At 53.1% G+C, this 20,802-nt stretch overlaps 1 protein-coding gene across 3 annotated transcripts in view; it reads left to right on the top strand.

The window, feature by feature from the left end:
• Positions 1-20,802, top strand: part of LOC123635994 (ski oncogene-like) — a 60,662-nt gene that overhangs the window by 13,716 nt on the left and 26,144 nt on the right. The window lies entirely within an intron of this gene.

The following is a 20,802-nucleotide window of genomic DNA, read 5'->3' as shown; positions in this document are numbered from 1 at the left end:
TGGCCACATTTTGTCTGTTTCTCTGTCCACAGACACTCAGGCTGCTTCCACCTTTTGGCTGTTGTGAGTGATGCTGTGTGAACGTGGTGTGCGGACTGTCCTCAGACCCTCTTTCCGTTCTTTTGGGTATAGACATAGAAGTGGAATTGCTGGATCGTGGGTAGTTCTGCCCTGTCGTTTTCCCGTGTGGCTGAAACATTGCATGTCCTCACCAGCAGTGCTGCCAGGGTTCCAGTTTTGCCACGTCCTCGCCAACACTTGTTATTCTCTGTTTTTTGACAGTAGCCGTCCCAATGGGTGTGAGGTGGTGTCTCACCGTGGTTTTGATTTGCATTTCCCTGATGATTAGTGACGCTGAGCGTCTTCAGGAGTGTATTGGCCATTCCTGTGTCGTCCTTGGACAAACGTCTGTTCCAGTCCCTTGCCCATTTTGAACTGGGTGTTGGTGTTTTGGTTCAGACTTGGTTCTTTGTCTGCGCTGCATGAGAATCCCTTCCCATTTTGTGTAAACTTCCATCTCCTATCCAGTCGACTGCATGTGCGGTGGTTTAATTGTCCTTCTTGCTAGAGGGCTGCCCTCGGCTCTCTGCCGTGGTGTCGGGAGGCAGGAACATCCCAGTGCTGGGCTCCTCTTTGTAAGAGGAGACCTCTGTGGGTGCCTCAGTGCCAGGGGCTGTACCCCCACCCCCAGCTGGGCAGGGGCCGTATCTGGGACTATGGCACTCAAGGGAGAGACTCCGGCCCGATGCATAGGTGACAGCCACCTGCTAGGGTGAAGGACTGTGAGCCCCACTGGGGGAGTGGAGTCTCTGACTGGGAGTGTAGCAGGCGGGCCCGAATGGGGCTGATGTTCCGTTATGGAGCACCTACTGTGTGCCTGGCCTGTGGCAGCCATGAAAGAGAACACTGTGGCCCCAGGGGCTGGTCTGGTGGGCTGGAGAGCCCACCTCCCCCACTGCACCCAGGGCTGCCCCTGCTTCCTGGGGAGGCCTGCGAGCATGCGCAGGGGGCGAGGGCAGGGCCTGGGCAGACGGCAGGGCTCAGCCCGGGGCCAAGGAAGGGCAGGGGGGCTGCAAGAGGGTTTCAGTCTCCTGGGCGATTCCATGAGCTGGTGTGCACCTTCCTGCTCACTCCTACTTCTGTGTCCTGCCAGATTCTGGAGAAAGTTCATTTAAAAAAATGGCTTCACTGAAAACACAAAGGCCTACATTCCTACTGTTTTAATCTCTTCGCCAAATGTGGTAGTGCGGTAGGTAGGTGGTAGACCCAGAGCAAGGTGCTGTTTTCCTGGCAGTTCTTGGAAGTATCTTCCTGGGGTGGGGGTGCAGCTGCCAGGTAGGAGGGACACCCCCTTGCCCTGGCTGCTTGGGGTGGGGACAAGCTGCGGCTTGACCTTGGCTTTTCCCATAAAGAGGAGGACAGGGGCCCTGGGGCCTGATCCTCTCTTGGGATCAGGACTTGTTCTTCCTCCTTCCTGGGCTCCGAAGGTGCCCTCGGGGAGTGCACAGCTGACCTGTGGCTGGAGTCCAGTCTGGCTTTCGGAGAGAGTGACCGGGAGTCCTACCCCTTGCTGATGGCCACCCGCTTTGGCGTCCTCCCTTCTGCCCATTTGCCACATCTGACGAGGCTGGGATTGTCCCTGAGTGTGGCTTGCCTGCCTCTTTTGGGAGGGCTTCTAGCTTGGGCCGGTTCTCAGCCCTGTGTTGGACGAGCTTGGCTCTGCTGGTTCTGGCACCTTGCTGAGAGGCCGTGGTCAGCGTGTGCCAGTGACCATGGGTGCTTGTGGGGACCTTGCGTGGAGCAGCCACGTCCCTTCCCCAGAGCCCGACAGGCCTGGCCATCTGCCCCTCTGGGAGACGAGACTGAGAGGTTCCTAGGGTGTCCCCCGGGCTCCTGGGGCCTGGATGGCACCTCGGCCAGGATGGGCGGTACCCATGCTGCCCACGTCCCTGTCCCCAGGGTTGCACTGACTGAGCTGGTGACTCAGCCCCTCAGGCGGCCATTTCCATCGCTTGGTTTCCAAAGGCCCCATCTTGGCCTCCCGCGTCAGGAGCAGGCTCGGGCCCTGGGGCAGGTTCCTGGCCAGGGTGACCGCTCTGCTCTTTTGTCCAGCTTTGTCTTAACTGTTGAATATTAATGAGGGGGGGCTGGGGCCTGAGCGCAGCGCCGCAGGGTGGCTCTTTAAAGAAGGGACCTCGCTTTTTGTTTTGCAAATACCACTGGGGTCCCAAGCCCGTGGGTAGGGGTGACGCCACTGGTTAGATTCAAAAGGGAGGCCTGGCTGGCGGAGCCTGGGCAGGCAGCCTTTGACCCCAGGCGGAGGGTGGCTCTTTGTTTTGGGGTATAAAGAAAGAAAGAGGGGGACAGTCCTCCAGCCTGGCACTTGCTTCACCTGCTGCGGTTTTCGTCTGCCCACGGGTGAAGTGAAAGTCACCATAACTGGGTTTGGGTTTTAACCTAGTCTTTTTCCTTCTCCTGTCTTCTCTGCAAATAGTAGTCGGTGTGATTTTTTATTTCCGGTCAGGTAGAAGTTTCTAAGAGCTTAGAGGCAGTACTGCTTAGGCATGGACTGTTAAAACCTGGAGGCCGGGCCTGAATCCTGGCTTGGCCACATCCTCACTCTGTGACCTTGGGTCATGTCACTTCTCAGGGCCTCAGTTTCCCCTCAGCCCCTCTCCTTTTTGGCTGAGGCAGTCTCAGGAGCCAGGCCCAGCTGATGGGCTGCGTCTGGGCACTGGCACGGTGAACATGCCCTCAGCCAGCCACTCAACTGACAGACGCCTGCAGGTGCTGTCACAAACACTGCGGGTGTGCCGGCCCGCAGCCGATCTGGGCATGCGCTGCAGGTTCGTGGTGCTGCCAGACACTGCCGCCCCCGACGGTCTGCTCTGAGGTGGAGGCTGATTCCATCGGGCAGTGCTCTTGGTGGAATGTGCAGGGCGCATCCCCCCTGGGCCTCGGGGTTGAGGCCCACTGTGGTGGGGTCCACACGGCCCTGGCCTTGTTCCTTAAGATACTGGGGGCCGCCACTGTCCTGGAATCCCTAGGGGGGACGTAGGCTGAGGACGACTTGGGGCTTTGGGGCCCAGCGTGCAGGCTGGGCGTGCCCGGCGGTGCTGGCGCAGCACATGTGTTGAGTTCGACCTCTGACGCTGCCCAGGGCTCCAGTTCAGCGCGAGGCCAGTGGGATGTTTTCGCCTGTCGTAGCTTTCTGTGATTTAGGCAGTGACTAGGCACGTGGCCCTGCAGGGACTGGTTCCTATAGCCCAGTCTGAGGGGCTGAAACTGACCCCAGGACAATTCTTACTGGGAAACGAGATGTTTCAGGAAATGGGGGCGAGGCAGTTGTGGAGAGTGGCTGAGGGGGCCTGGCCCGCCCTGCGCTGCTGGGCTGACAGCTCGGCAGGCAGAAGCACCGCCAGGGAGGGGGAGGGCTCCCGGGCTGCGGCCCCCTCCTGCTGCCTGGCCGTCCTGGTCACAGACCCCTTAGATGCGTCCATTGTTGTTCCAGGTAGTTGAACTGGAATTTGTGATGTTTTAGTAGCTATAGTTTGTTAGAAAATTTGGAGCTTTTGGAGTTCGTGTCATTCTGGTTTCAGTTTGGATGCTTTTGGCTGCCTGTGTTAGAGAAACCACTAAATGTGGCTCAACCTGAGGCCCTGCCATGGGGCTGCCCAGCCCTCGAGTCACACTCTGCTGGGCTGTCCCAGGGCCCCCGTCCTGCCTCCGTGCGGGGTGGCTGCTTCTGCTCCAGGTACACCACGTCGACCGCTGGCGGGGGAGCAGGAGTTGGCTTCTTGGCAAGCTGCCACCTCTCCTTAGTGCAGGATTTTCATCTTGAGATGTCTTCACGCCCACAGTGATGTTGCAGGGGTGCCATGGTGGGTCCCTGTCCCTGAGACCAGCTGCTGTCCTTGCTCTGCCACGGTGGCCTACTCTCCACGTGATTGCTTTTGCCATTTTTTGCTAGTCATTTGAGAACATGCTTCAGTCAGTGAGGTCCTGCCCCCAAGTGCGTCAGTGTGAATTTCCTAAAAACATGGGATACGGTGTATGACCCTAGCATAGTGTCCAAATCCAGGAAGCCAACCCCTGCCCCCAGGTCCCAGCCTCCGTCCCCACCCCCTGCATCCTTTGTGGGGCTTTGCCTCTGCCCAGGACCTGCCCCATGGTCAGCCACCTTTTCTCCTGAGCCCGTTCCACTGGGCAGTCCCTTGGGGCGCTGTGCACAGGAAGGTCCGTGGTGCTGCCTGGTGGCTGGGAGGGAGGCAGGGACGTGCTCGGGGCAGGATCCCGCACCCTCACCAGGCAGCCTCAGACAGCCTCTCCCTCAGTCGTTAATAAGTAATCTGTGGGGAGACTTTAGACTTGGTACGGCCCTGTCCCCGTGAACCTTCTCCCAGTGCGTCAGGGTCCCTTGGGAGTTTGCCCGGCACAGTGACAGTGACCTCACTGCCTGCTGCCATCCGCCTCCTCTCCCGTTCAGTAGCACTGTGACTGTGTTTTTAAAGAAGCACTGTTACAGGCCATTCTTGCCGCTGTTGTGATGCCAACTGTCCTCCGTTGGAGTATGCACTGGCTGGTCCCTGCTGACGTCTGAGAGCAAGCAGGTGCTGCCCAGCACCTGGCCACCTGCATGGCTTGTGGTCGCGTTGTGTGGCTTGTCGACTCACTCCTAACCGGATTATCCAGTGGCTGGGACTCAGTTGGAGGCTCAGCCCGAACTTGCACACGGTCCTCCTCCCACGGGGGCCTTGCCTGCTGGGTGGTGCCTCCTTGGGCAGCCATCCTTGGGGGCTAGTGCCAGGCAGTGGGGGGAACTGGTCACACGTTACTGGTGAAGCTAAGTTTACCTGACACATTCGCCAGTCTCAGCCACAGAGTCGTGTTTTGCGCAAGGTGGCTTTTTCTAGAAAAATGAGTGGTAAAGTGTTTTTCTCCATGGGGATGTTGGCCATTTCCCTGAGTCTGGCTGTCACCCGTCATTGTAAAAGCCACATGACGTCCTCCCTCCCGGGCCTTGGCTCTGAGCACAGCATGGCTGAGCTGTGGTGTATCTGGCCACGTCTGGAGACCTCCCCAGCTGTTGCGCCCTGTTGACATTTCACTGTCCCTGGCAGTGGCTGTGCCCAGACACGCCAGGGCATGTGGGACTCACGCTCATCTCCCCTGTGCTTTGCACACTTGCGGGGGGCCCCGTGGTACCCCCAGGTCTGCACAGCCCCACCTTGGTGAGTGGGACCAGGAAAGGAAGAGGAGCTCAGAGTGGGTGGGGACAGCTTAAGACACTGAGGATTGAAAACTATCTTTTTTTTTTCCCCCCCAGTTTTAAAACAAACCTTATCCTACCTTAAATGTTCAAAACTCTTCTAAGGTAAAGGAAAGGTTGATCTGGCTTTAGCTGCTCCGAGAAAGTTCTCAGTGGAATGCTGTTGTCTTAGACAAGGGCTTGCCCTTGCCATGGGCTGACGGAGGTTATTTTGGGCCCCGTGGGGCGGCTGGAGGGGCTGCCCTGGGTGCCGGAGGTCCTCATGCCAGGCGAAACAGCCTGGGCCCTCGGTCCCATCTGGCCCTACCTGCAGGGTTCCTCTGCATCAGGGTGTTTTCTGCCTGCTACAGCTTTTGTCTGTTTGAGCTGCTGACAGCAGAGTGATACTGTGGCATTCAGCAAAAAGTTCAGGGCTCTGCGATTAGTGCCTGAAGAGAAGATGGAGCTTGGGGGAAAGGAGCAGCCGCGACACGGAGGACCAGGCCTGTGTGCCTGCAGCTGCTCCCAAGCTCAGGGTGCGGGCTCCTCCCCCAGGGCCAGTGCCAGGCTGGTGCTCAGCTCTTTCAGAAGAGCCTTCCGGAGGTTCTAGTTCACCAGTAGCAGATTAGAAATACTGAACATTCCAAGAAGAAAGTGAAGGTTGCTGAATTGGAATGAATGTTTCATGATGTGATTTGATTAAATTTGTCTTAGCTCTCCTGCAAATACAGCATACCACCCACAGCACAGCCTCACCTGCTCTGAGCCCAGAGCACGCAACACCTCTGTGGGCGACACCACCGTCTGACACCCACTGCCACATTTAGCAAAGGTGGCCTCGTGGGGGGAAAGGCCGGGAAGCCATCCTTCGAGTCATCCTTAAAGTGGGCTTCCTGAAAAGCAATCTTTTTATTGTCATTTTGATGTATCTTTTTGTTTATACCCCAAGGAGAAGCACAGGCTTGTCCCCAGAGGGACACTGTGAGGAAGTGGGCTATGTAGGACATGCCGATTGTGCTCTCTCAGACCCTCCCTGCACACTCCCCACATCCCCAAAGGCCCCGGCCTCCATCTGGGGGCTTCGCTTTGCTCCAAGGACATTTTCCCAACGTGTGTACATTTGTTCACGAATTAGCCGCATGCTCCCCGGTGCTCACAGAAGTAGTGTGAAGCAGAGGGAACAACGGACCGTTTTGGAGGATGAGAAGACAGGAATTGGCTGATGCTTTCTGGCAGGTGCTGTGTGCTGGCTCTGGTGTCCCTGCCTGCCACTATCTGCAGAGGTCCTGGGAGGTGAGGCCACAGGTGCCTAAACCTGGTGTGTGCCTGCCCTCAGGTGCACGCTGTGCACCACATCCCAGAGTGGATGTCCCCCAAGTGATTCCGAACTTGCCCCAGGGAGCCCACAGTGATGGGACGTGTGGAGTTGTGTTGTCAACAAAGGCCTTGCTGGGGGTTCAGTTCTGGTGGTCCCGCGTACATCTCTGGAGCGCTGTCCACAGGGCGCTTTATTGCTGGAGGTTCTGCATTCTGGACGCTTGTCCCGTACGAGAAACAGTGCTGACACGCGGGCGTAGCGCCTTGCAGTGGGTACCCTACTCAACTCTGGGGTTTGCTTTGGGGGAGGAACCGTTACCAGGCTGAGGGTAGCCATCCCATAGCGGGAGATGGGCCAGGGCTCCTGGCTCCGTCGGGGAACCCAGCCTTGTGCATGGAGGAGGCATTCGCAGCAGCGTCCGGGCTGTGGAGTGTTCGCACGCCCTCACAGACACTCTGCTGTCCTGAGTGGCACCTCATGGTTTTTGGTCGGACTTCATTATTCCAGCTGCTCCAGGTGGATTCACCGTGATGATGAGGTGGGCCGAGGGTGGGCTGCTCCTCTGAGGGGTTTGGCCCTGTGGGAGTTGCTTATTCACCTTGACACGTTAGCTCTGTGGAGTCTGGAAGGTCTGGTAGAGGAGGTGTGGCCTGGCTGGACAGGCCTGCTTGGTGCTGGCCCAGCCTGGTCCCCAAGCATGGGTGCTCATGGCAGGGGCAGGAGGCCTGGTTCTGCCCTCCCCCTTGTGGGTCTCTGTGTCCTGGGGTGCTTGGAGTGTCCTTGTCCCTTGCAGCCCTGTGGTGACACTGCCTTGTCCTGGGAATCACCAAACTGTGAAGGCTGAGATCCTATTTAGATGCTTATTTGGCTGCATTTCCTTTTAATTTTCTCGATTTCAGTCTGCACGTGGTGAAAATTCGGCCCACCATCGCCTGTGCGCAGTGACAGGCACCTTCCCTGCCTGGTGCTGCAGCTGGACTCGTGGTTAGGCCGCCGCTGGGGATGGGGAAAGTGGATGGGAGGTGGGAGCTGTGTCGGAATCTTCTTTTTGTTCCTGAAGTCATCACAGCCTTGGCTGGACTGTGGTCGCTATTTGGGTGTTTTCAGTAGGACAGCACAGGCCTCCAGCACATGCCCCTGGAGCCCATGGTTCCTCTGCTGTGCCCCTGTGGGGCTCTGTGGTCTGGTGGAGACAGCCGAGACGGCAGTTCTTTCCTCCAAACGCCTGTGCCCTGCAATGGGGCTCAGTTGGCATCGCCTTTCAGTCGTGTGGCACTTGGTGTGGACTGGCCCTCATGCCCTGCAAGCCCGGGTGACTTCTCCCTGTTTGGTGTTGGTCATCTGCCCATGTGGGCTTTCTTTTCATCCTCTGTTGTTAGTTAAGGGGCCCGTGGACGTGGTCTGTAGGCAGAGTACCAAAGATCAGATGACGACAGCTGGCCTCCCTGTCCTGCCCTGTGCCACTGGCTGTAGGTGGGTACCTTCCACTCTCGTGCGTGTTTTGTTGGCTTCACATATCTGAGAGACACGCACTTTGCCCCTTGACCCCTGGCTCGGCTGTTTAGTCCTCCTAACAAGGGGGCCTGTTCTCACCACCTGCCCCAGGTGTGCCGACACTACTGCACCTTAGGGTTTTGATAAATCTGTCTTTAGGGCTGATTTTTATGACTGAGAGTGTCTTCTGACCTTATTTCCTGTCTGATCACTCTGTCCTGACCTCATTTCCTGTCTGGACCTCTCCGTGTCCTGACCTCATTTCCTGTCTGGAACTCTCTGTCCTGACCTCATTTCCTGTCTGGACCTCTCCGTGTCCTGACCTCATTTCCTGTCTGGACCTCTCTGTCCTGACCTCATTTCCTGTCTGGACCGCTCCGTCTCCTGACCTCATTTCCTGTCTGGACCTCTCTGTGTCCTGACCTCATTTTCTGTCTGGACCTCTCTGTCCTGACCTCATTTCCTGTCTGGACCTCTCTGTCCTGACCTCATTTCCTGTCTGGAACTCTCTGTGTCCTGACCTCATTTCCGGTCTGGACCTCTCTATCCTGACCTCATTTCCTGTCTGGACCTCTCTGTCCTGACCTCATTTCCTGTCTGGACCTCTCTGTCCTGACCTCATTTCCTGTCGGACCTCTCTGTCCTGACCTCATTTCCTGTCTGGACCTCTCTGTCCTGACCTCATTTCCTGTCGGACCTCTCTGTCCTGACCTCATTTCCTGTCGGACCTCTCTGTCCTGACCTCATTTCCTGTCTGGACCTCTCTGTCCTGACCTCATTTCCTGTCTGGACCTCTCTGTCCTGACCTCATTTCCTGTCGGACCTCTCTGTCCTGACCTCATTTCCTGTCTGGACCTCTCTGTCCTGACCTCATTTCCTGTCTAGACCTCTCTGTCCTGACCTCATTTCCTATCTGAATCTCTCTGTCCTGACTTCATTTCCTATTTGTACCTCTCTGTCCTGGTCTCATTTCCTGTCTGGACCTCTCTGTCCTGACCTCATTTCCTGTCTGGGCCACTCTGTGTCCTGACCTCATTTCCTGTCGGATCCCTCTGTGCTGACCTCATTTCCTGTTGGTGCCGCTTGCTGCCCTGCAGCTGTGTCTCTGGCCCTGTTTCTTCTGCGCTCCCTGTTCCTGGCCTTGGGCCTCGTCTCCTCCTCACTTTTTGTTCCCGTCTCCCAGGGTCTCCCAGGGTCTCCCAGGGTCTCTGGCTGTTCGCTCTGGCTCCAGCCTCCCCTGCCTTCCGGCACAGTCCTCTGTAGTCCAGGGGCTCTTGGCCGGCTGGCGCCCCACCTGCTGCTGGCCGCTGTGCTTGGGGCTTTCTTTGCCCTGGGTGTCTCTGTGCCTCTTGCTGGTGTGGGGGCCTAGGGGTCCTCCGTCTGGATCCATTGCCTTATCTGGGTGACTCGTGTGCTGTGCGGACAGGTGCTTGGGACGTCACGTGGCAAAACGGGTAATTTTCCACCGGTGTTTGTTGGGCTGGGAGCAGGATGCTCTGTCGACTTTCCTCTCGGTGTTTTGCCTCCACTGTCCCCGTGGTGAAGTCCTGTGCCATCTGACTCGGGCCCATGCACGTGACCTGCCTGTCTCTTGGGAACTTTTGGAACCTTCTGTTGGACCTGAAATGTCGCCATGATGTGCCGCGAGGTGAGTCCTTCTGTGCTGGGTACCCGCTGGGCCCTCATCATCCGGAGGCTCTCTGCCATTTTCGGGATGACACTGGTGACAGTTGCTTGTGCTTCATTCCATTCCTCCTCTTTCCTTCAGGGGTCCTTACGGTTGGACATCAGTTTTCTTGGGTGGCAGGTCCTCCTGTTGCTGTAGCCCCACTTCCTCCATGTCCCCAGTGTTACTTCCTGGAGACTCCCTCCACTTTATCAGCTTGTACTTTTCTTTGTTTCTTTTGTAAAAGTTCCCACCTGTTTTGATTTGTGGACACCATGTCTTGTCTTCTATTGGTGCAGACATGTTTTATGGTGTTTTTTTTTTTTTGACAGTTTTTTCTATTGGTTTCCTCTGAATTCCTTTCTGTGGTTGGTTTTGGGCCTGAGCTTTAAAGGAGTAGCTTTTTCCCCACGTTGGCAATTCCTGAGCATCTGGCGCATCAAGTCAGGGGTGCAGGTCAGCGATGGGGAGCAGCGGGGCACCTGGGAGCCTTGAAACTTCCTTTTCGATGGCTGCTGCCCTCTGCCCGTGCATGCTCGAGCGTGACACAGCTCCTCCCTCACTGGAGGCCAGGCTGTGGGCCACTTTGGAGAGAACGGGTTTTTTCTCTTCCGTGTCGAAGCTGGTTTCACTCCTCATGAAGCCTTTGATTATTATATCTTCTTGACAATTTTCTCTGGAATTGCAAAAGTTTTTAGGTAAATGTTGGCATTTTAAGCATTGAGCAAGGAAGAGCGTGAAGAGCTACTTTAAAAAGGAAAATACAGTAATTCTGATTCTTTTTTTTTTTTTGTTTTGAGACAGGGTCTTGCTCTGACACCCTGGGTAGAGTGCAGTGGCATCGCCATAGCCTCAGACTCCTGGGCTCAAGCGACCCTTCTGCCTCAGCCTCCCGAGTAGCTGGGACTACAGGCGCGTGCTACTGTGCCCGGTTAATTTTTCTATTTTTGGTAGAGATGGGGTCTCTTGCTCAGGCTGGTCTCGAACTCCTGGGCTCAAGCAATCTTCTCACTTCGGCCTCCCAGAGTGTGGGATTACAGGTGTGAGCCACTGTGCCTGGCCTTCTTTGTGGCTTTAACCAGAAGTAGCCCTCAGATAACCAGGGTTTGTTGTCTTTGTGTGTGTGTGTGTGTGTGTGTGTGTGTGTGTGTGTACGTGTACGTGCAGGATTCATGGACTTTGGACCCCAACGTTCAGTGTCTGGCGTAGCACGGTCCTGGTTGGTGTGTGGAGGAACAGCTCAGATACTCCAATCCTAAGATTCTGAGGTTTAATCGTCCCCAAAGGGTGATTCAGTGGTGAATTTTGTTGAATGTGATGCGAAGTCGAGGACGGATGTATGTGGAGGCGTTTTAGAATTGGTTTTTCAAAAGGGTTGAAACTCTTGTCAGTCAAGAAATGAAAAGAACCAACACTGGCCGTTCAGTGTAAGGTTTATCAGGAAGGGTCTCGTTTTCCTTTCTCTTTTTTCTGCCCGTCCCCCACCCTCCTGAGTGTCCTTGGTCCACAGTCTTAGGTTTTATCCAAGACCACGCAGGGCTCTGCCTGGGAGTGTGGTCTGTGGCCTTTCAGCTGTTGGGCATTTGCCTGGGGTTTGTCCCTGTAGACTGGGTCAGTTCATCAGTCCACGATTTTCTACAGCCGCAGCAGGGCAGGCGTAAGCTTTGGCATCATGGGGGTCATGGTGTGGCTTCTTCCACGACATGTCTCTAGTCCCCACCACCAGAGTTCTGGAACCATGTGTGTTTCTAACAGGTTCCAGGTGACAGGGCTGCTGCTGTTCCTGGGATCACTTGGCCAACTACAGCCCCCACCCGAGTTTGTAAATAAAGTTTTATTGGCACATGGCCCACAAAGCCAAAAATATTTATGATTTGGCCCTTTCCAGAGAAAAGCTTACAGATTTTTGATCTAGAGAAAGAAATAATTGTAATGCAGTGCAGCACTATTTTTGTGAAATTTTTTGGGATGGAAAAGGAGATATTTGGGGTCAACCACAGAAGAAATGGTGGCTTTATGTTTGTCTTGACCGGTGGAGTTGCTTAAAGCTACAGAACAGGCAAATCCTAGAATATAAAGGGTCTAGTTGGGATAGTTGCTGTGTAGTTATTTTGTAAAGCAGCTTTTTTTGAGGTGTAATTAACATACAATAAACTGTGTGCACCTAAAGTATACAGTTTGATAACTTTTTTTTTTTTTTTTTGAGACAGAGTGTCACTTTGTTGCCCGGGCTAGAGTGAGTGCCGTGGCATCAGCCTAGCTCACAGCAACCTCAAACTCCTGGGCTCAAGCGATCCTACTGCCTCAGCCTCCCGAGTAGCTGGGACTACAGGCATGTGCCACCATGCCCAGCTAATTTTTTCTATATATATTTTTAGTTGTCCACATAATTTTTATTTCTATTTTTAGTAGAGACGGGGTTCGCTCAGACTGGCCTCGAACTCCTGACCTCGAGCGATCCACCCACCTCGGCCTCCCAGAGTGCTAGGATTACAGGCGTGAGCCACCGCGCCCGGCCCAGTTTGATAACTTTTGATGTACATACACATGGGTAAAACGTCACTGCTGGGGAGATGATGAACCGGTCACCTGGAAGTTTGTCCTGCCTTCCCCAGCCTGTCCTCAGGCAGCCTCCACGGTGCTTCTGGCGCTCGAGGTCAGTTGGCCTTCCCTAGAGCTGTATGTAAAGGAAATCATATATCTTCTTTTTGGGGGTCTGATTTCTTTCTCACTGTAATTATTTTGAGACTCTTGGAATTATGCGTATCATGGTTCATTCTTTTTGCTGGCGGGTAGTGTTCTGTTGTGTGGCTGTGTCACAGTTTGTTCGTCCATTTACCTGTTGGAACACTGGGGTTGTTTTCAGCTCTCGACTATTACACATAAAGTGGCTTTGAATATTTCCATACAAATTTTGGTAGGAACATACAAGTTTTATTCCCTTGGATAGATACCTAGATGTGGAATGGCTGGATCATGTATTTGTGTTTATGTTTAACTTTTTTACAAACTACCAAACTATCTTCCAGAGTGGCCACACCATACAGCCTTCCCTCCGGCACTGGAGGGAAGTTCCGGCTCCTCCATATCCACCAGGACTTGCTGTGGTCAGGCCTTGTAATTTTATTAGATTGATTGAGACAGAGTCTTACTGTGTCGCCCAGGCTCTAGTGCAGTGGCATCATCATAGCTCACTGCAGCCTCAAACTCCTGGGCTCAAGTGATCCTCCTGCCTCAGCCTCCGCCATGCCTAGGTTTTCTATTTTTTTGTAGAGACAGGGTCTAGCTATGTTGCTCAGGCTGTTCTGGAACTCCTAGGCTCCAGGGGTGATCCTCCCAAAGTGCTGGGATTATGGGCAGAAGCCACCTGCCGCCAGGCTGTGTAAGTTTAGTCCTTCTAATAGGTGTGAAGTGGCATTTCATTGTGGTTTTAATTTGTGCTTCCCTAATTACTGAGGATCGTAAGTATCTTCTGTGTGTGTGGGGGGGCGGGTTGCTATTCACAGGTTGTCTTTGGTGAAGTGTCTGTTTTAATTTTTGCCCATTATTTTAAATTGGGTTGTTATTGTTGAGTTTTCAGAGTTCTTTATATGTTCTAGATGCAAGTCTGTTTTCATACTTAAGCTTCCCAAAGGACCTTCTTCCTGTTGCCGCTTTCTTTTTTCTTAACCATGTCTTTTGAAGAGTGGAATTACACATTTTTCACCTAGTGCACTTTCCAGTTTGTTCTCTTGGGTTGTGCTTTGCTTTCCCAGTGGGGAAATCCTTCCTTAACTCAAGGTCCCAAAGGTTATCTCCTGTTTTCTTCCAGAAATACTATAGCTGATTAATTTTTGTATATTGATCTTGTAGCCTGCCACCTTGCCAAACTTTTTTTTTTTTTTTGAGACAGAGTCTCACTGTGTTGCCCGGGCTAGAGTGAGTGTCGTGGCATCAGCCTAGCTCACAGCAACTTCAGACTCCTGGGCTCAAGCAATCCTCCTGCCTCAGCCTCCCAAGTAGCTGGGACTACAGGCATGCGCCACCATGCCCGGCTAATTTTTTTCTGTATATATTTTTAGTTGTCCAGCTAATTTCTTTCTATTTTTTAGTGGAGACGGGGTCTCGCTCTTGCTCAGGCTGGTCTCGAACTCCTGACCTGGAGCGATTCACTCGCCTCGGCCTCCCAGAGTGCTAGGATTACAGCCGTGAGCCACCGCGCCTGGCCACCAAACTTACTTATTAGTTCTAGTAGCTTTTTTGTAGTTTCCATTGGATTTTCTACATAGGTGATCACGTCATCTGCAAATAAAGCCAGTTTTGCTGCTTCCTTTCTGTCTGGGTGCCATTTATTTGTCCTGCCTGATCACACAGCTGGAGTTGCCGTGGCTTGAGGACAGGGACATCTTCGTTCCTGTTCCCAGAAGGAGCACATGCAGTCTTCACTGCTGAGCCTGAGATTGGCATGGGTTTCTTGTTGATGCCTTTTATTAGACTGAGGAAATTCTTGGAATTCTTTTACTAGTTTGCTTTTATCGGATGCTTTTTCTGCATTTATTGAGATATCAATATGGTGAATATCTTTCTGTTCTGGTTGGTTAATACGGTAAATCTTTTGTTTTTGCGATAAAACCCCCTTAGTCATGATGTATTATTATTTTTGAATATTGTTGAATTTTATTTGCTAAAATTTTGTTTAGAATTTTTGCATTTATATTCATGGGGGACACTAATTGGTCTGTAGCGTTTTTTCCTTCTTTCCTTGTAACGTCTTTGGTTTTGGTATCAGAGTAATGCTGGAGTTGTATAATGATTTTGGGATGTATTCCTTCTTAAATTTTCTTCAAGAATTATTATTTCTTTTTAAAATGTTTGTTGGAACTTACCATTGAAACCTGCTTGTGGGAAGTTTTTAACCGTATGGGCTGTTCAGTTTATCTGTTCTTCATTGAGAGTTTTAGTTTGTGTTATACAGGTAATTTGCTCACATCTGAATTATGCAGTTTATTGGCATAAGGTTGTTTATATTCTCCTGTTATTCTTTTTTAAGTTATTATTAATGATGGGGTCTGGCTGTGTTGCCCAGGCTGGTCTTGAACTCCTGGCAGCCTCGAGTGATCCTCCCAGCTGGGCCTCTGGGGTAGCTGGGACCACCTCAGGCATGAGCCCAGCGGCAGGTCCTGTTACTCTTTCAGATGCTGCCTCTCATTCCTGGTGCTGGCGCTTTCGCTTTCTCCTTGATTGGTCTGTCTAGAGGTTCATCTTTGGTTTCATTGATTGCCTCTGTTATTTTTTGTTTTCTCTTTAATTAATTTACATTTTGATCTTTATAGTTCCCTTTCTTTGTCTTGCTTTGGGTTGAATTCACCTTTTTTCTAGTTCCTTAAGTTGGAAGCTGAATCATTTATTTGAGACCTTTCTTTTTTCTAATATAAGCAGTCAGCGCTGTGAGTTTTCTCCTAAGTCTTGTTTTAGTGGAATCCCACGGATTGCTACGTTGTGTTTTACTTTTCATTCAGGACAAAATACTTTCTAATTACCTTTTTTTTTTTTTTTTTTTTGAGACAGTGTGTTACTTTGTTGCCCTGGCTAGAGTGAGTGCCATGGCGTCAGCCTAGCTCACAGCAACCTCAAACTCCTGGGCTTAAGCGATACTACTGCCTCAGCCTCCCGAGTAGCTGGGACTACAGGCATGTGCCACCACGCCCAGCTAATTTTTCCTATATATATTTTAGTTGGCCAGATAATTTCTTTCTGTTTTTAGTAAAGACAGGGTCTCACTCTTGCTCAGGCTGGTCTCGAACTCCTGACCTGGAGCGATCCACCCACCTCGGCCTCCCAGAGTGCTAGGATTACAGGCTTGAGCCACCGCGCCCGGCCTCTAATTACCTTTTGATTTCTTCTGTTCTATATGGGTTATTTAGAAGTGTGTCTCCTAGTTTCCAAATATTTGGGATTTTTCCAGAAAGGTTTGTCTTACTGATTTCTAATTGAATTCCATTGTGATCAGAGAACATACCTTGATGTGAATCCTTTTGAGTTTACTGAGACGTGTTTCATGGCCTGGCATAGTCTGTCAGAAAATGCTCTGTGTACTGGAGAAGAACGTGTGTGCTCCCGTGTTGGGTGCATGTCCTGCAAGCCTTGGTCAGGGCAGGCTGCTGGCTGCTGGTACGTCCGGATCTGCCGTGTCTTTGCTGGTTTTCTGGCTACTGTTCTATCTTTTGTTGACTGGAGGTTGCTGAAGTCTCTCATGTTTGTGTGTGCCTCCTTACCATTCTGTCATTTTTTGCTTCATGTATTTTGTAGCTTTGTGAATAGTTGCATCGTTTTTGTTTTTTGATTACCTGACCTTCACTTGACCTTTTATTAATATCATCATGAAATGTCTTTATTGTCCCTTGTTCATAGTTCTTGCTCTAAAATCTACTTTGACAATAATATAGCTGTTCTAGCTTTCTTTTCACTATTGTTAGCGTGGAATATCTCTTTCCAATTTTTTACTTTTAACCTCTTCGTTTTTATGTTTAAAATGGGTTTTTTGTGGGGTACATATGACTTCATGTTTTCTGCGACCTGACAATCTGTGCCTTTTAGTTGGGACAGTCACACCATTGATACTCAGTGTGGTCACCGATGATCAGGTCTGAAGCTTTGTCTGTTTGTTCTTTATTCCCTTTTTAATGACTTCTTTTGGATTAATCTTAAAAATAAAACATGCTCGTGCACCACATGACGACTTGCTGGTCAGTGATGGTCCCATGAGGTTATAGTACCATATTTTTTCCGTTCTTTTCCCATATTTAGATGTGCTTAGATACACAAATACCATTGTGTTCCAGTTGCCTGGAGTGTGCGGTGGTGGCCTGGTGCCGCTGGCAGCCGTGCGTGTCTGTGCGTGTCTGTGCGTGTGCACCTGTGCCAGTCGCACAACTGCGGAATCGCACGACAGCACGTTTGTCACAGCGTACCCCGTCGCCAAGCGGCCCGTGTCCTTGCTGGCTTATTTGCTGTCTGCTCTTGTCATCGGAATTCCTCTGGGTCTGCGCACACCTCTGCGCGGCTGCCGTCCAGGGGCACTGCGGCCTCCGTGTGCAGCACAGGCACTTGCTGCCGGATGTTCCCGTTCTCCCCTCTGGCTCCTGTCGAGCAGTTTTCTTTTACTTACGTCATAAACCTGCAATGCATTGTTGTTGTTTATGACTGAACGACTGTCTTTTAATAATTTTAAAAACCTTATGTATTTACCCAAGTATTTAATATTTCTGCTACTATTTATTCCTTTGTGTTGACGTAGGACTGTCTGGTGCTGTTTTTTCTGCCTCATGGACGTCCTTTAACATTCCTTGTGCGGATCTGCTGATTTGCCATCTTCTGGCTTCCTGTGTCTAAAAATGCCTGTATTTCCCCCTTTGTTTTTGAAAGGCATTTGCATAGGTATAGAGTTCTAGGTTGACTTTTTATTTGTTTGTTTTGTGCCCTACGAGTATTCGCGGTTGACTTTCTCATAAAAAGATTTCAGCCCTTTGAAGCTGTTGCTCCGCGCTCTTGCCCGTGTTGTTTCCAGAGAGGAGGCTCCGGTGTGTTCCGTCCTCTCCACGTGCCAAGCCTTTCTTCAAGGCTTGCTCCTTGTCACTTAATCTTGGTGCACCTTGCTGTGGCTTTCTCCACGTTGCATGTCTTTGGAGTTATTGAACTTTGTGGGTTTATGGATGCTGTTACGTTTGCAAGACGCCTGCTCCAGCGCTCTGCTCACCTGCGTGTCGGGCGCATGGCGCGGTCCCGGCTCACAGCCTTCTCTCCCGCATCAGTCCCGTTTCTTTCCGTGTTCTGTCGCGGGCAGTTTCCGCTGCTGTGCGTCTATGTTCACCGTGATGTCTCCTCTGCGGCTGCTCCCATCTGGCGTGTTTCTCATCTCCAGAAGCTCAATTTGGGACTCGATCGTACCTTTTATGTCTCTGTTTAACTGGTGCAGCGTGTGGAGTACAGCTGTAGAAATGGCTCCGATGTCCCTGAGAATTCTCACGCCTGCGTCGGTTCCGGTCATTTTTGTTGATCGATGATTCTCCTCATTGTGGTTCAGTCTTCCTGCTCTTCGGGTGCCGGACATGTCGAAGTCCACCTGTTCAGGTGCTGGTGTCTCTATTCCTGTAAATCTTCTTGAGCCCTGTCTGGGATGCAGCTGAGTTACTTGGAGGCAGCCTGATCCTTTCTGTGCCTTTTTAGGTGGTTTAGACCAGGGCTCTGTCTAGGGTGAATCATTCCCCGTCACTCTGGCAAACTTCTGGAGGACCCAGGGCCCTGCGTGTCCAGGGTTCTCCTGTGTGCTGGGTGGGCACAGGGCCTACCCCCGGCCTCGTGGACTTCCTCATGTGCACGCACTGGCCTGGGCCCTGCCGCGTCCTCGAGGGGCCCTGCAGTCCTCTCTGTGGCTCTGTGCTTTGTGCTCCAACCACACTGGTCTCCCTGAGTCGTCAGTTCCATGTCAACTCCGGAGTCTGCTGGGTCTCCTCTTGCACCATGAATGGAAGCTCTGGTGGCAGTGAGCTGGGTGGCCGGAGAGCACAGGGACCATCACTGCCTGGCAGGTGTCCAGGGTCTCAAGGGCTGTTGCCTCCCGCATCTTGTCTGGGTTTTGGCCATTCCAGGTGGGAGGGTGGGTCCCTGCGGCCGCTCCCTCCCCACAGTGTGATCGTGGCCACATCCATTGGTGACTTTCAGCTCTACTCAGGCTCTCTTCGTGCGTCCATTAGAAAAATGAGGTAGAAGTTGAAGACATTGCTGTGGACACCACAGCCTAGGCTTCCTCTCAGGCCTAGGCTTTGTCGTGGGAGAAAGTTGCTCTAGGACTGAATTCACATCAGACTCAGAGCACAAATAACTTGAGACTCTGAAATGACAGGTCCTTGGGGGTGGTCTCTACTTTGGGAGGAAGGTGAGCAAATCCCGCTCCATGGTAGCAGGTTTTAAAAAAAATTGCTGAATTGTGCTGACTGGCGCATCCATTGTGAGCGGATATGTTTTCCTTTGGCAGTAATTTTGGCTGCATCAAATTCGTTTTGTTAACATCGTCATCACTGCCTTTTCAGTTGGAGTTGGAGTTGATTGGGAACAAAGTGCCATGATTGTGGCTATTCAGACTGGCAACCGCACTGAGCCAGCACTTAGCTGGTTCTGTGACAAGCCTGGGTCCACACAGCTCTCAGTAACACCTGCAAACTCAGGGCTGTCAACAGTTGGGCCGGCTGTCAGGAAGGGGGTACCGAGTGCCACTCGGAATTCAGCTTGAGCAGTGATAAAATTGAATTTTTCAGTTTGTTTGCAAAAATCTCCAGGCATTCTGATCCCTTTGAGAGCGAGGAAGGGGCATGTGCGCGTCAGGCTGGAGCGTGAGTGGTGGCAGTGGCCTGCGTCCTCTCGCGTCACGTTGTTGGGAGACAAACCTCTCCGTGTTTTGGTATCCCGTTCCTTCTAGAACCTTCTTTCAGGGCCGAAGGCGTGGCTGGTGGCTTGGGATTTGGCTAGGCCCGAGGTGGTGCTGCGTTCCCATGAGGAGTCCTGGGGGGCTCAGGGGCTGTGTGGTCGGTGCTCTGCTCCACTCCGGCTGTGGCCAGAGCACAGGGGGAGGCTTGTCCCGGGGAGGGGTCCCCAAGAGCCCCTCGGCACTCACAGCCCTGCTCCCGAACCTGCTTCTGGGAACACAGATGCCTTCGTGGCCCAGGTGTCCTGATGTGTGGGGTTGGTTTGTGGACTTTGTGTTTCTAGACTGTTCTGAGACACAGGTGCACGAGCAGAAGTGCATGTTCTATGAGACTTACTAGGTCACGCTTTGGTTCTGGTTCACAGCCTGAACCCAAGGTCGCTTCCAGGGGGAGGATGGAGGTCCTCAAGGGGCCTGCGCTCTGTGGCTGCTGCTGGCCATGGTTGCTTGGGCGCTGGGCGGCACCACCCCCTGTGGACGTCACTCTCTTCTAGAAGCTTATTCCCACGGGCCAGGGTGCAGGATCCTTCTGAGGGTGCTGCGTGGAACTGGTGCCCGCCGTGGCCAGGCGCATCTGACTCCTCCCTAGCCCTGGACAGGTGCCTGCTGGGTTTCAGGGAGGGGGTGCACCCCAGCTCCTCCTGGGTTGCGGGGGGAGGGGGTGCACCCTGGCTCCGGGAAGATGGTGCCTTCGTGTTGCTGCTGTCACCCTTGCATGTGTCTCCTTACCCCTTGGGCTCCTCCCTGGAGGCTGCTAGACAACCAGTAACCAGGTGGCTAGTGAGGGTAGAGGTGGACAAAGCCAGCTGTACATCCCGACCACAGGACACACCTGTGCGTGGAACAGGTGCTGAGCCTGTGGGTGGGCGGTGGGAGACGTGGCAGTGCCATGGCTCTGGGCAGTGGGAGGCGTGGCAGGGCCGTGGCTCTGGGCGGTGGGAGGCGTGGCGGGGCCGTGGCTCTGGGCGGTGGGAGGCGTGGCGGGGCCGTGGCTCTGGGCGGTGGGAGGCGTGGCGGGGCCGTGGCTCTGGGCGGTGGGAGGCGTGGCGGGGCCGTGGCTCTGGGCGGTGTTCTGCTTCCTGGCAAGGCTCTGTGACTCGCGTGCAGCTGATACACGAGTGACGACTTGACAAGGAGCTTTGAGGGGTGAGCCAGACCCCCTGTGGGCTCATGAACCACCTGGGGAGCTGCCTCCAGGTGCACAGAAGCCTGTCCAGCTTCCCTGGTGGTGCCGAGCTGGCCACAGGGCAGCCGTGGGGCCACATTGCTTGGTCCTTGGTGGTTCGGGGGAGGTTCCTGGCTGCTCTTCCTTGGCCGCGTGGGGAGTTGGGCCTGACTTTCCGCCTGGACGGGGAGGTGAGGCTGGTGGTTTCCCTCTGGCTGTGAGGGCTGCAGTGCGGGGGCAGAGGGGCCCTGGGTGCAGTTGAGGCCACGTGGGGGGCACAGGGACCAGCAGGCCAGTGTGGCGGGAGCCTGCAGCTGGGGGCCGCATGGGGAGGGGACCTGGGGACTGTGCCCTCTGTCCCGAGGAGCCCCGCTGCTGTGCTTGTTTCTTTCTGCACATTCAGCTCTGGGAGGAAAGAGCCTTGTGGCTGTGCCTGGGGCAGAGCCAGGGA

This window comes from Lemur catta, chromosome 3, assembly GCF_020740605.2.
Source record: "Lemur catta isolate mLemCat1 chromosome 3, mLemCat1.pri, whole genome shotgun sequence".
Classification (NCBI taxonomy): domain Eukaryota; kingdom Metazoa; phylum Chordata; class Mammalia; order Primates; family Lemuridae; genus Lemur; species Lemur catta.
Note: the sequence above shows the minus strand (reverse complement) of the source record. Positions and strands in the feature narration are given on the sequence as shown.